We start from the raw sequence: 13021 nt of genomic DNA, 5'->3' as shown, positions 1-13021 counted from the left end.
AGACAGAGAAAACAGGCTGCTAGTTCATTTTCTTCTGCCTTTCCCTTAAGGCATGAGGTAATGCCAAACTATTCAGTGTGTGATGCAACTGCCTGATGGACATTCAGAGAATCCCAGCAGTGGCAAAAACAGTTTACCCAAGTGCAAGTTGGCAGTGAGACCAATTTCTCCAACAAGAGACTATTTAAAGCCACAATGTGATGCATTTTTAACATTTTTATTCAGCACAGGATTTAATTGCTCGCTGACAAACCACCTAGACATTTGTGCCTGGGTGTTTGTGACTGGAATTGTTTGCTATCTGTGGATTGTTTCAGAGCTGTTCAGTTGTCAGCTGCGAGACTGATGCAGGAATGAGAATTTGTTCCCTTAGCACTTGCTGTCTGAGATGGATCAGGAAGGGTTTTACCCTCTGATCATGTCTTTTCACTTTCATTTTTTCTCCAGTTATTTCTTCCCAGCAACCTTTACCCTTCTGCCAGCTTGCACACAGAGGGTGGTGGTGGGGGGCATAGGAAGGTGTCCTTAGCTGTATTAGCTGCACCTAGAAATGAGAACCTGGAGCATGGAGAGGTTAAGTGTGTTGCTGAAGGATGTGGAGGGATCTGTGGCATGGAATGAGGAGTAGCCACAGCTCCTGACTTGGAGCCACCAGGACTCCTTGTCTGTGCAGATGAGCTTTACACTCACTGGCTTTGCAACAGCACAGCCACAGCACAGCCAACCTGGCAGAGCTCTACAGTTCTCCCTCATCCTGTGCCCCTATGGATGATGCTGTTAATACAGCCACTGTGGGCATTCGACCACAGCTCGTATATCCATACACCTTGGTATTCCAGGCCTTGAAGGAATGTCACTGCATACCAGAAATGTGTTGCACACACTCCCTATCAACAGCAAACTGCTCCTCAACCATCTGTGCATTTCTGTCTTTAATACGCACCTGGTTCTTGAGGTTGACTTAACCTTACTAATTAAAACCCACTAGCTCTTAAAAAATGTGTTGTAGCTATGTCAACTCATTGTCACATGGGACTCACAGGATTCACAAACTCTGCTGAGTTGTGGCCTTGTCTGCTGAATGTTTTGACATCTTTGGACAGAAGTAGATTTGTGTAAGTCAGTGAAGGATGGTGGAGTTGCACACACAGCCCAGCAGCTTGATTTCACTAGAGCTATCCAGGCAGCTGAACCCTAGCAGTATCTTTTCAGAGATGTCAGCAGTGAGCTGGTATTTTCTGAAACTAAAGCTCCAGAGTAACCCACTTGTTTACTGGTGTGGGTTGTGGGAATCACCGTGTTCTCCAAAGTCTCAGTCCCCACCTGCTGAGAGGCAGGAGTGATGGTTGTACTCCTTTGTGAAGCACTCAAAGGCTGCTGATACTGGGCTCCCTGCAGGCAGGCACTGCCAGCTCTTTAGAGGCTGCTGCAGGTACTGATCACCTGAATATATGGGAGACAGGAGGAGAACCCAAATAATTCCACAAAGTCCCACTCTCAGTAGCCTCCCTCCCATCATGGCACAAATTTGGGTACTCTTTGCTTAATATTACTTAACTAATGAGCCAATGTAGAAGCACTTAAATGATTGATTTGGTTGTATTGTCCATTCCCTTGGACCTCCTAAGCTTTTTGATTATTTTTTTTTTCTTTTCCTTTTTTACCTTTTAAATCAGGGCGATGTGTTAAATGTGGTGACTGTGTTGGCATTGCACAGTGTAGAACCACCAGCTCCGGAGTTGGATCCTTTTGCTGCCTTTGCATAGGAAGTCACTGCAGAAACGTGTTGCTGGGACATTGCACTTGATGCCATCTCGTTGCATGACAGAAGTCCAGGCCAGCACCCAGGAGTGAGTCGATGTATGAGATTAGTTTAATCCTCTCTCAGAATCCTGTGATGGGGAGGGGAGAGACAATGACCCAATGCCAGCGTTTATTTTGTCCACAAGTTCAGCTTCAATAGGGAGGAGAAGGTGGTGGTGGTGAGGAAAGGAGAGGAAAAAAAACTTTCCTGGAGTTCATTGGGTCTGGAGTGGTGCCAAGCCTGGGGGGGTGACTCACGAATGGGAAGTGAAGAATAGGAGGGAAAGAAGAGTGGAATGATGATTAGAAATCACAAATGAAAGAATCTTGAAGAGCGGGGTGAAGAAAAAAACAACAAAAACACTTCTCTGCTTCTCTGAATATGTGTAGGGAGGAAAAAAATTCCTTGCCTTTTCTAAGAGCCCTATTCATTAGTAAATGCTCTTGCCCTGCTGCCAAGGGAAAAGGAGCACCCTGAACAACCTCCTTGGGAGGCACCTACTGGCTCAGCCTTGCTGCAAGAAAAATACAGTGTCTGCTGAAGGTTCTCCTGTGTTCCTGCTTCTTACAGGGCTCTTTGGTTTCTATCTCCTACTCCAACATCACATCACCATGCATACATCTCTAGGCACCCCAGCGATCACTAAGGACAGCCCCTGCAGTCTGCTTTGCGGTGTGGAATCACAGGGGGATGCTTCTTACTGCCTCACCTCTATGTATTGCTGCCAGTGTGGAGCTAATTCCACACAGCCCAGAGCCCTTTTGGTGAAATCACCAAAATGTGGGAGGGATGTCCACCAAAATGTAGGTGGGACTTCACATCCTGGATGTCTGGGTGGTTTGAATGACCCACAAGCCTGTGGTGTGTACCTGGACAGACTCAGCTGACTTGCCCAGTGGGACCAGGGACAGGCTGGGCTGGGTGCTCTGTGGCTCTGCCTGATAGCAGATCATCTGAGCCCAGCTCTTCCTTCTTCTGCAGACACCCTGAATGTGACAGACATCAAGGAAAGAGACAGAGGTGCCCCTGGGAGGAAGCTGTAGGATGTGGGTGGTATCTGCAGCAGATTTTGGAGGGAGTTTAAGTGGCTGCTTTGAAAGGGGGCTGTTTGTGGCTGTGCCTCTGACACAAGAGCCTGTTTAATTGCCAGGAGACATCTGCTCCAGTCTTGCTTTTCTTATGGAGTTATTGATGTGCATTTTACTGATACTTCTGTTTTGCAGGATAGCTGAGGAGTGTTCTGTACAGAAGCCCCCATGTACACCATGTGTAGTCGTCTGGTCTTAACAGCACTTTATTTTTGCTCTTTTACATTTCCTCCCAGCTATTACTAGTCCTTTTAAAATAAAAGAGCCTTACATATATCCTGCTCCCTCCTTTATGCAAAAAGCAGCTTTTAGATGGAACTGCTTTCCCTGGCAGGCCTGTGTGCAGAACCCCAGCTGGGCAAGGCTTGCAGTTCCCCTTTGCTGAGCACATCTTGAGTCCCATTTTCCCCTTCTGTGGCTGGCCCAGACAGGGGTCCTGTCTCCAGACAAAACTTACTACTGGTGAACCTGCTCTCTTGCTTCTAAAGTCAGATGCTGTCTTTTGTTTACAAACACTCCCAGAAAAGCTCCATCTCCCCTTTATGCTGAGACTCACACATCCCTCGGACACCTCTGCCTTCCACCTCCTCCCAGGGGCTCAGCAGGAAGGTCTCTGCGTCAGCATCCAGCTCCCATCTGCCTCTCGTCCTAGCTGAATCTTGCCTTCCTGGTTAGGATTTCAGCAGGAAAACTGGCACCCGCCGGCCTCCAGCGGCAGCGGTGAGCCTGGGTTCTTGTTTCCCGGGCCGGGAGATGCCGGGAGATGCCGGAGGTGCCGGAGATGCCGGGAGGTGCCGGGAGGTGCCGGAGATGCCGGGAGGTGCCGGGAGATGCCGGCGGTGCGCTCAGAGCCCCATCTCGCGGCACGGCCCGGGCTGCGCGCACCGAGCATCCCCAGGGCTCCTCCAGCCCATCCAGACAGCCTTTGGTCTTACGTGGCCTCAGGAGGGAATGATCCAGCCTGGCAGTCCTGGGAAAAGCCCTCCTTCCTCCAGCGAGCAGCTCCGGGAGGACGGAGTCTTTTTTGTAGTGTCTGAACTCTCCCCCGGTTTTATCCCGTTTCCCCCAGTAAGATGCACACGATTTTCTTTGAAATTACTGTGAGTAAAGATAGAAATTAACAGAAAATATATTATCTAGGAAGACTACTGGATAAAGGTAAAATACATCCTGGGTGTGGAACCCCAGGGGAATGCAGATCTCTGTATGTGTAATGTGTGTGTGATTGCTTTGTTTTCTTTAAACCAGATGTGGTGTTTGGACTTTAATTCAAATCCGGATCTGAATTTCCTCACAGATCAAGTTTCTTTTGTTCTGGGACCCCATTTTAATTTGTGGACAGCTAGAGAGGCAGAAACACGTTTCCTGGAAGCAGCCTGTGTGATGCTGGACCATTAGGTATCAACAGAAATAACTGAAATGGCACATGTGAGTGCTGAGCAGATACAGTAACAGTGCTACAAAGAGTAATTGTTTAATCCAGTAGGGAAGAATAACTGTATTTGAAAACTGGAAGTGTAATTGATGTAGTCCCTGTTCCTGTTGTTCTCTCCTCAGTGTGCCATCAGTCAAGCATGCTGCATTAATTTTTGCCTCCTCTTTTAAATTACTTTTGACTACTTTTCAACTCATCGCTTGGGATCTCTGAGGGTGTCAGAGCTGTGGGATAAGGTTTAGTGGGGGAGCTGTCTGATGGAAGAGAGAAGACTCCCCTGTTCTTCCCAGCCCCTGCTGATGGTCCTTGCTGTGTTCCTTCTGGTGTCCACTCTTCCCTGGCAGCAGAGTCCCGTGCATTTCCAGCTAAGGGGAATGAGGACTGCAGGAGCCATGTAATCCCAAAGAGGTTGTGAAGATTTTGCTGCCATCAAACAAGTTCAGGTGCACTTGTCCCCCAGAAGCCAAACCAAGAGCCCCTGGATCACCATCCCCCAGCTGGTGGGACCATGTGCAGTAACACTTAACTGCAGCACATCCGAGTGTGACAGCACAGGGCTCACTTATCCTGGGCTTTCAATTACTTCACAGGAAGCTATTGGGAAAGAAATATTCCTGGAGAAGCCCATCAAATCTAGAGTTTAATTCCTTTGTATATTTTTCTAAAGTGATCTCAGATTATAACTCTGAAAAGTGGAAATCCAGGGGGTGAAATTTGCTGTGCAGAGTATGTGAAAGGGGTGAAGAGAGAATTCCATTTGCCTTACACTGCTCTGCTGCGTGCTGAGAGCTGCCTGAGGTAAACACAGGTTTGAATTGTGCAAGATGCCATTGGTACTCAAATCTGAATCACTGTTCTTGTAACTTCCTTGTGTAGGAAACACATCCTCAGGGATCTTTTTGTTTTACATTTACATAACTGCAAGACTGACTAATGTTAAAATATGGATCAGATTTTATCAATGTTTTACAACCCTTCCCAAACTGGGTGCTTGGCTTGTCCTCATTTAGCATCCATAAAATTGCTAAAGCAAAATTCCAGTCAGCGAGGAATTGCAGGAAGTGTAAAGCTGCAGGTTTGTTTTGGGGACCATTTTCAGAAGCAGCCTTTATAGTCAGTGTAAAATTCTGCACAAAAAGCAGGCTGTAATTTAATTCAAACAGTTATTTTATCCATAAGAAGATGTACAATCGATTATGATTAGCCAGCTCAGCCGAGGGAAACTGAGGCAGGAGCATACATCCATTGTGTTTTAAGGCAGAGTAACAGACCTGCAGGAAGGACACTGTGGCTTTAATAGTGCAAGGAACATTTTGCCTTATTTAACTTACAAATACTTCTAACTGGGGACTGGCTAAATATCCATCCCTGCTCTCCTGCTGCCTTGTTAGACAGTCTGCTCCAGGGTGGGATAGTAGCTACAGCTGTGAGTAACTTGGCCTTTTCTCTGCATGGCAATAGTCTACTGTAACTTGTGTCACCTCTCTCAGATTCAGTGACACAAAGCAGAATGCTTTCTTTCTTGGCATGCTAGGCACCTGCAGACTTTCTAATCTGTCCTGCTAATAAAGACTTTCCCTCCATCCAGCTCCAGTGAATGATGGGGTTTGAGTGCTGGGACTGGCTGCAGATGCTTTATTGCATGTTTAGTGACGAATGTGTAACACTAAAGTGTTGCAATCAGTGTCTTCTATTGCTGTAATTATAGTCAGGTTGTTAAAGTGACTTGTTCTAAACCTGATCAAGTATTGTAAATGAAAGTGCAGCTCATTTATTGAGGAAGTTCTTTGAAGTTCTTTTGAGTGCATAAAACACAGAGAATTCTGGTTTTAGGGTTTTGGTATTATTTTAGTTGTTTGATGGTTGTTTTTTGTTCAGTTGGGTTTTTTGAAACAGAGTTTTTCCTATGTGCTTAGCAAAATTCTGATGCTCGTTCAGTGTTTATTTATCAAGCTGCTTTTGGTGTGATTTCTCCTACAGCTGGCATGGGACCTTGTTCAGATTCCTGCCCTAACCAGCTCTAGAGGATGCTGCTGCTGTGGGGATGGCAGCAGTGTGTTTTTGTGTGTGTACGTGTGCGTTACTGGGTTCTGAGCCCTGTGATGCAGCCTCTCACACATACAGCAAAAGGCTGTGTCACACTGGTGGGCTGGTGAACTGTCTGTTGTAGATCACAGGGGAGACCCACCTGTGGGCTTATGAAGATTTTCCTCCTTTTGGGAAGCCCAGCCAGCTCAGGTTGGGGCAGTCTTTATTTTTTTTTTCCTTCCTCTCTCACTTCAACAACCGCTTAAATAACCAGCACAGCTCTGCATCTTCCTAGATGAAAACACAAGCCTTTATTTGAGAAGCAGGTCCCTGAGGAGTGTTTATAAGGGCTCAGATTGATTCTGAGAGGTTATAAAGCCCTTCCTAAAGCTCATTAAAAACGTGCTGCACAAAGGGAGTTGCAGCTCTTTGAGGAATCATCTCAGAACTGTCACAGAAAGGCAGATTAATGTGAACTGTCATGTATTGTTTAGGCTTGTGAGTGATGGGGGAAGAGAAGATCTGGAAATGGGAAAGGGTGTTCAGCTGAGGGAAACCATATCCTGGGCTTTTGGCTATTGAGGGTATTAAATATTGGTCATTTGAAGGCTGCTAGTCTGTGGTGAGCCTATGGGCTACTGAAGAAGAGCAGCATCTTGGTGATTTAAGAAAGTTTCAGTATTAATATAGGGGGATTGATCAGAAATAGGCTGATGTAATTCCAGGAGCCTTCCACTATGTGGCTGGGCTGGCTGCAGGAGATCAGCATTCTTAGAAACTGGAAAAAACCCAGAATTAATTAATTGTGGAAAGACTTCCAGCCTGTGTTGAATCTGCATATATAAGCACACACATATATTTTAGAAAATTTATTTTTCTGTTCTGTTTTCAGGCTTATGTGATTGATTTCAAATTTATTAGGGGTTGAAAAGCTAATTTTTTTTCAACAAAAGAATTGAATTATTTCTTTGATGTGGACAAATGACTGTCAGTTTGATTTGAAGTCTGTTGTTGTGAGTGTTAGCTCCCTACAGTGCCTATACAGGCAGGCAAACATAGAATTATGTGGTAGCTATGCTAAATGTTTATTAGTTTTTCAAGGCTAACCACAATGTGGAAATTAAAACCAGAAGTGGAATAAACTCTCGTTCTTGAGGCTTTCCCCTGGCTAATGGAAGGAAATGTCTCTGGGCTGGTTGGTGATTCACTGTCCGCAGCGGGGCCCCTGTCCCAGCCTGTGATTTGTAGTCGGAATTCTCTGTTGGACTGATCAGATCCGGCACCTCCTGCTCTCCCTACCAAGGGTGCCAACACAAAGTTATTATTTGCCCTTGTGCTCTGAGCTCTGCTTGCAGCTCCTTCCCCAGCACATGGAGAGAGCAGGAATGTACCTCAGAGCCCCGGAGCACCGCCTGTCCCAGCCTGCAGAGAGCTGCCACAGTCCCTGAGCATCCTCCCAGCACCACCACGCCGGCTGCACAAGGTGCCTTTGCTTCTGCAAAGCTGCAACACCTAAATCTGCACAGGGTTCAGAGAGTCAAATGCAGGTTCTTCAGCTGCAGAAAGTGTCTGGATAGCTTGGGTGTTTCTCTTTGCTGCTTTGGGGTGTCTGATGTACAGCTTCTGGCTGGGTGCTCCTGCTGGCCTCTGGCAGAGGGACGTGGTGCCTGTGCACACAGACACTGCCACCTTGCAGCTGCAGTGCTTTGTGGTGCCTGCAAAAGCCTTTTCTTCATCAAGGGGAAGAAGTTTCAGATTTCATAAAGTCAGAACAATGCATGCCAAAAGGATCAAGTGGAAATGGAAAAATCAGTCTTGGAAAACTGTTTGTATGGAAAGGGTTACTGTCAATCCAGAGTGCTGGCATGGCTTTGCTTAGATCTGTGGTGCTTGAGAGTGATGGAGCACTTTACCAGAGCAACAAGATTAAGACACTGAAAAGTTTAGATTTCTCTCTTTGCTGGCAGGTGAAAGGCAAAGGAAAGAAACTCTTTAAGGGAAAAGCAGCAAGTTGAGAATTTGCTGCTTGCCAGCATCAGCTCTGAGAGGCATTTGACCAAAGTGAAGGAAGACTGGCAGATGTCAGCTTTGCACTGGAGAGAGCAGAGTTAACTACAGAGACAGAGCCAGCCTTGCAAAAATCACATCTGTGCTGCCATGTACACCAAATAACCTGAAAGAGTGAGGTTTGTCTCCATAACAGTGACTTACAGGGCCAAATAACTCTTCTCCAAACCTTTAGCTAACAGCCATGGAGTCATCTTTACACTGATGCTATCAACATGAAAAATGCTTATATATATATATATTGGTTTGGAGAGATACATCTGTATTAATGTTCCTAATCTATTACTAAAACCCTTTTTTTAATTATTATTAATTTTTTTTTCTTAATGTAAATCTCACTGGGTCTCTGTGCTCTATTTGGCTTGACCCAATTTCGTTCCCAGATTTGACTGGTCAGGCTCCCTTTAGTCCACAAAGCTTTTTAATGACAGCAACATTGAAAGGAAAAACTACAATTCTGTTGCCATTCAAATTAATGATAGACCAGAGGTATGTTTTCTTACTAAACTGCCACATCTAAAGGAAAAAGAATATCAGGTAAAGGATATTTTTGAGAAAACAAACAAACCAAAAGGCAAGGCAGAGCTTTGACATATTTATAGCAATCACAAGCAACAGTTCCTTTGGCATCAATTCAGGAAATTGTTGTGGCATGTTAGTGACTTACAGTGAAAAAATCCAGGTCCGAGAGAGAGGGTGATGAGATAAATGTATACTTATGATGGAAACAGACCTTGTTAACAGCGTGTGGCATTTGTGTTCCTTTTGGATCACTGGTTTAGGATCAGAAACTCTCCAGTGAGAAACACAGCTGCAGTTTTTCAATGAACACCTGACAACATTTAGTTTTGATTTCTCTTTTTCTGGCTCTGTCGCAGCCTGTGTATTTTCTTTTGGTCATCTCACTTGGTCTCTCAGTGGTCCATTTCCCATAAAGCAGGGATCTCTGTCCTCTTTTATGAGTCTCTGGAAGGATCTGGTGAGGTTGGAGTGGATTCATTGGTGTGAAACAACAATTCATGTGCAAATCCCTGTCTTGTGTCTAACTACAGTTCCCAGCAAAGGTTTCTTATGGAAAGGCAACAAAGCTCATGTATGAGTTGGCCAAGAGGGGTCTGGGATCTGCAGCACTGGAAGTGTCTGGATGAGGTTGACCTCCCAGGATTCCTCCTGGCCCTTGTTTAATCTGGTATTCTGTGAAACTGAGACAAATAGTGATAAACACAATGATGCCATGCCCACAGGTTTTCCTACTGTTACCACAGAACAGCTCACAAATGGATTGTCTTGAAATATTCTGGGCTTTCTTCTTGCAAACTGAACCCATCACAGGTTATTTATCATCATTAGTTTTTTAAGTGTATTTGAGACTTCTTTTAGTTGCTAGGTAAATCCACAGATTAAAGAACTCTGTACAGCTGCAAAATTCTTCATAATCTGATAGTATTAATATCTTCAAGGTAATGCCTACCTTTAATAACAGTAATGTATGAAATCAAGGAACTGCAAACAGAAATTTTAGCCATTAGGGAAGAAAATATTGATGAAAAGTTCATGAATCCCAAAGCTTTCATTCAAGTTTTGGATATAGATTCACCTTCATCCTTTTTGTTGAATGTTCCCACCCTGACTGTGATAAGAAAATCAAACAGGCTCAGTGGAGAATTTAAGATACACTAAATTAAGTATTGCTGTAGTATCTGACTGATCCAGAAGATAATTCCTTTTGGCCTCATCTCTAGATGGACAATATGAGAAAGTTGTAACTCAGCAAGACCCAAGAGGACCTTCCATTAACCATTGTCACTTTGGTTCTGACCATGGAAATTCTTGTTCTTACTGTATTTTTTTATTTTGATCACATCTTTTATCTCCAAGAATTAGTTTCTAGTTTCTTCTCTGCAGCTGTTGTGAGGAGCTTGATGGAGTACATAATAATTTCATATTTTCTGCATCAGAGTCCCTATCTCAAGACATTCAATTACCCTTCTGTCTTGGCATTACATTTTAAAGCCATGTCTGTCTTGATGCAAACTCTGGTAGTATGGATGAGGTCTCTACCACACAATCCATGGAAGTAAATAAACAGGCCTTTAAAAAGAAACCCATTAAGGTTTGATTAAGAGCAAGTTCTGAAACACTATCAGTATTGCCCTGTGTTTAGTTGTGTGTCAAGGCTGTTCTTGTTCTTTCAGCTTTGGTACAATCAGTTCCTGTATGTTATCCAACAAATTTTAGGAGATTATAGGAAGTTTCAGTATCAATAGACAACATCTGGCTTTCTGACATTCACATCTGCATGAAGTAGGATCTGTTCTGCAGTTCAGGAGCATCATTATAATATTTATTTCACTATTTCACAAATACATGTCTGTTCATCCTCAGTAATTCTGTAGGGATATGCACTGTTTTCATTGTGTTTTTCAAGTTGCTGTGGTTACAAGGAGATTCTTCACTTACTATTTTCCATGTGCCAGATCTGTGCCCTGGCTATTGGCCCAATTCTATGAGGTATTTAATACCTCCTGAAAGTGTCAGAGTGCTGTCAACTCATACATAAACCAAAAGTTACTCAGGGCTTTTAGTCAGCCTTGCTGTTTGTGTGTCTGCTGCCAAACATGGAAGATTCCAGTTTGATGCTCCTCTTTGGCTGCAAGTGAGGCAAGCGTCAGCCTGGGCAGGAACAACATGTGGGAGAAATGAGGTGGATTGACCTCTCTAACAAGAGAAACAGAGGGAAATCAGCTTCCACCTTTAATATCTGTGCAGAACAGCTTCATGCTGCAAGGTGGAATAGTGATTGTTAGTTGTGTAAAACTCTACTATATTTCCCTTTCAAGAGTGCATAAGTGCCTTGATAACGTGGCAAATCCTGTAACAGGGAAGTCTTGTCTTGCACAGAAATTGAGGTCCCATCTAGTCCTATACACCACAGCTTGTGATACATTTATTTCTGAAGATCAAGAAACCCTGCAGTGGACAGCCATGGAATTAGTTGTACAGCTGAAAATGTATTTTTGGTGAGATGTTATTTTCTACAAGTACCCTTTCCAAGCTTTGTTATTGCAAATCTGCTATTAATCTTCATTAGTACAGATTCAGTGCTTTCAGGAGCACTGAAATGTTTAAATGAATGATACTTTTAAAACTCTTATGGTGGAGCAATTAGAGAAGTACTGGTTTTATGATAAAAAGATACACCTGAATGTTATTTTTCATTATCAGGGGAGGGAGGGGAACCTGAGCTTGGTATTTGAGATTCTGGGAAACAGAGAAGCTTTTCCTTCTGTTGTGCTTTGGGCTTCTTTTGTAACTATTGGGAAATCGCTTGAGTTTGGATAAATGCTCACATTGCTGTGACTTGACTAATTATTGCAGATCACTGAGTCACGGTCACTGTCTCGATGCAGGTGCTCAGCTCTCCCTTCATGTAAGGTCTTGTTGTCTTAGTGAAGTTTCCTTTATTGCATGGGTCTGACTACTCTGCCCTTGCAGAGAGGTGAGAGCCTTCCCAGGGGTGGCTCCTCCACTGGGTGGTGCACGGTGGCTTACTGGTGCCACTGGCCACTCTGTCAAAAGTGACACAAACTCACATTGGCCTCACCCTGTGGCTGGAGCCAGACGCAGGAGGGCCAGCCTGAACACAAGCCAAGGGGCTGCCCTGCATGGCTGGTGCTCCTCTGTGTGAATCAGTTACACTTTGCATCCAGAACGTGAGTTGGAGCTGTGTGGGTGATCACAGAGCTTGGCCTTGAGTGTGAATCCACTTCTGAATTGGGAAAGGTCACACATCCCCAGCAAACAGGTTAATCGTGTGGAAAAGTGCAGAAAATTCCAAGTTCAGAAAAATGCTGACTGTACTTTAATACTGCCATGGAAAGTTCATCCCATACCCATTGCTGGCTCACAGGCTAAGAAACAGGCCAGAATAATTTCTGCAGGAATTTGAATCAAAAGTAAAGAGTTCTGGTTTGGTTGGTTTGTTGGGGTTTTTGGTTTTTTTTTCCCCTCAGATTTTACAAAACTGAAACCCTGCTTTTCCACAGACAGTAACTGACACCAAGAACCGGCACACAGTGACCATTTTATTCAGAAATTAGGGTGAGCACTTTAAAAAAAAGGTACCAGCTGCTGTGGAAGGGTCTAGCAGAGCCTGGATCTAAGACAGAATTGGCTGTATTTTTATCTAGTCCAGTGTGTTTTATTGCCAGGCTCACTTGGAGGAAGCATTGGGTATGGACACAGAAGTCCTGAACGGGGAGATTGGTGGCTGTTGCAGGTTAGGTAGATGATCTTAGAGGAGTCACATCCCATCCTTTTGTCTCCATTTCTGGTAGGTAATTATATCCCACTGCTGTGAAGTGCACTGAGACCTTCCAGCAAGAGGTGTTATTCTTACTTTTATAACAAACACACACCATGTACTGTGTTTAGCATCACAGGTGCTGCAGCTCCAAAGGCCTGCAGCTCTTCATGCACCAGACACAAAAATTATCCAGTCTCAGCTATCATCCTTCCAGTTCAACCTGATTTCCTGGGCATTTGTATGGGAGAGAATGGGCTGGCTTAGGTGATACACAAGTTAGCTGAGATCATGTC

Source organism: Poecile atricapillus, chromosome 8 (assembly GCF_030490865.1).
Source record: "Poecile atricapillus isolate bPoeAtr1 chromosome 8, bPoeAtr1.hap1, whole genome shotgun sequence".
In the NCBI taxonomy this organism is placed as follows: domain Eukaryota; kingdom Metazoa; phylum Chordata; class Aves; order Passeriformes; family Paridae; genus Poecile; species Poecile atricapillus.
This window is presented reverse-complemented; position numbering follows the sequence as displayed.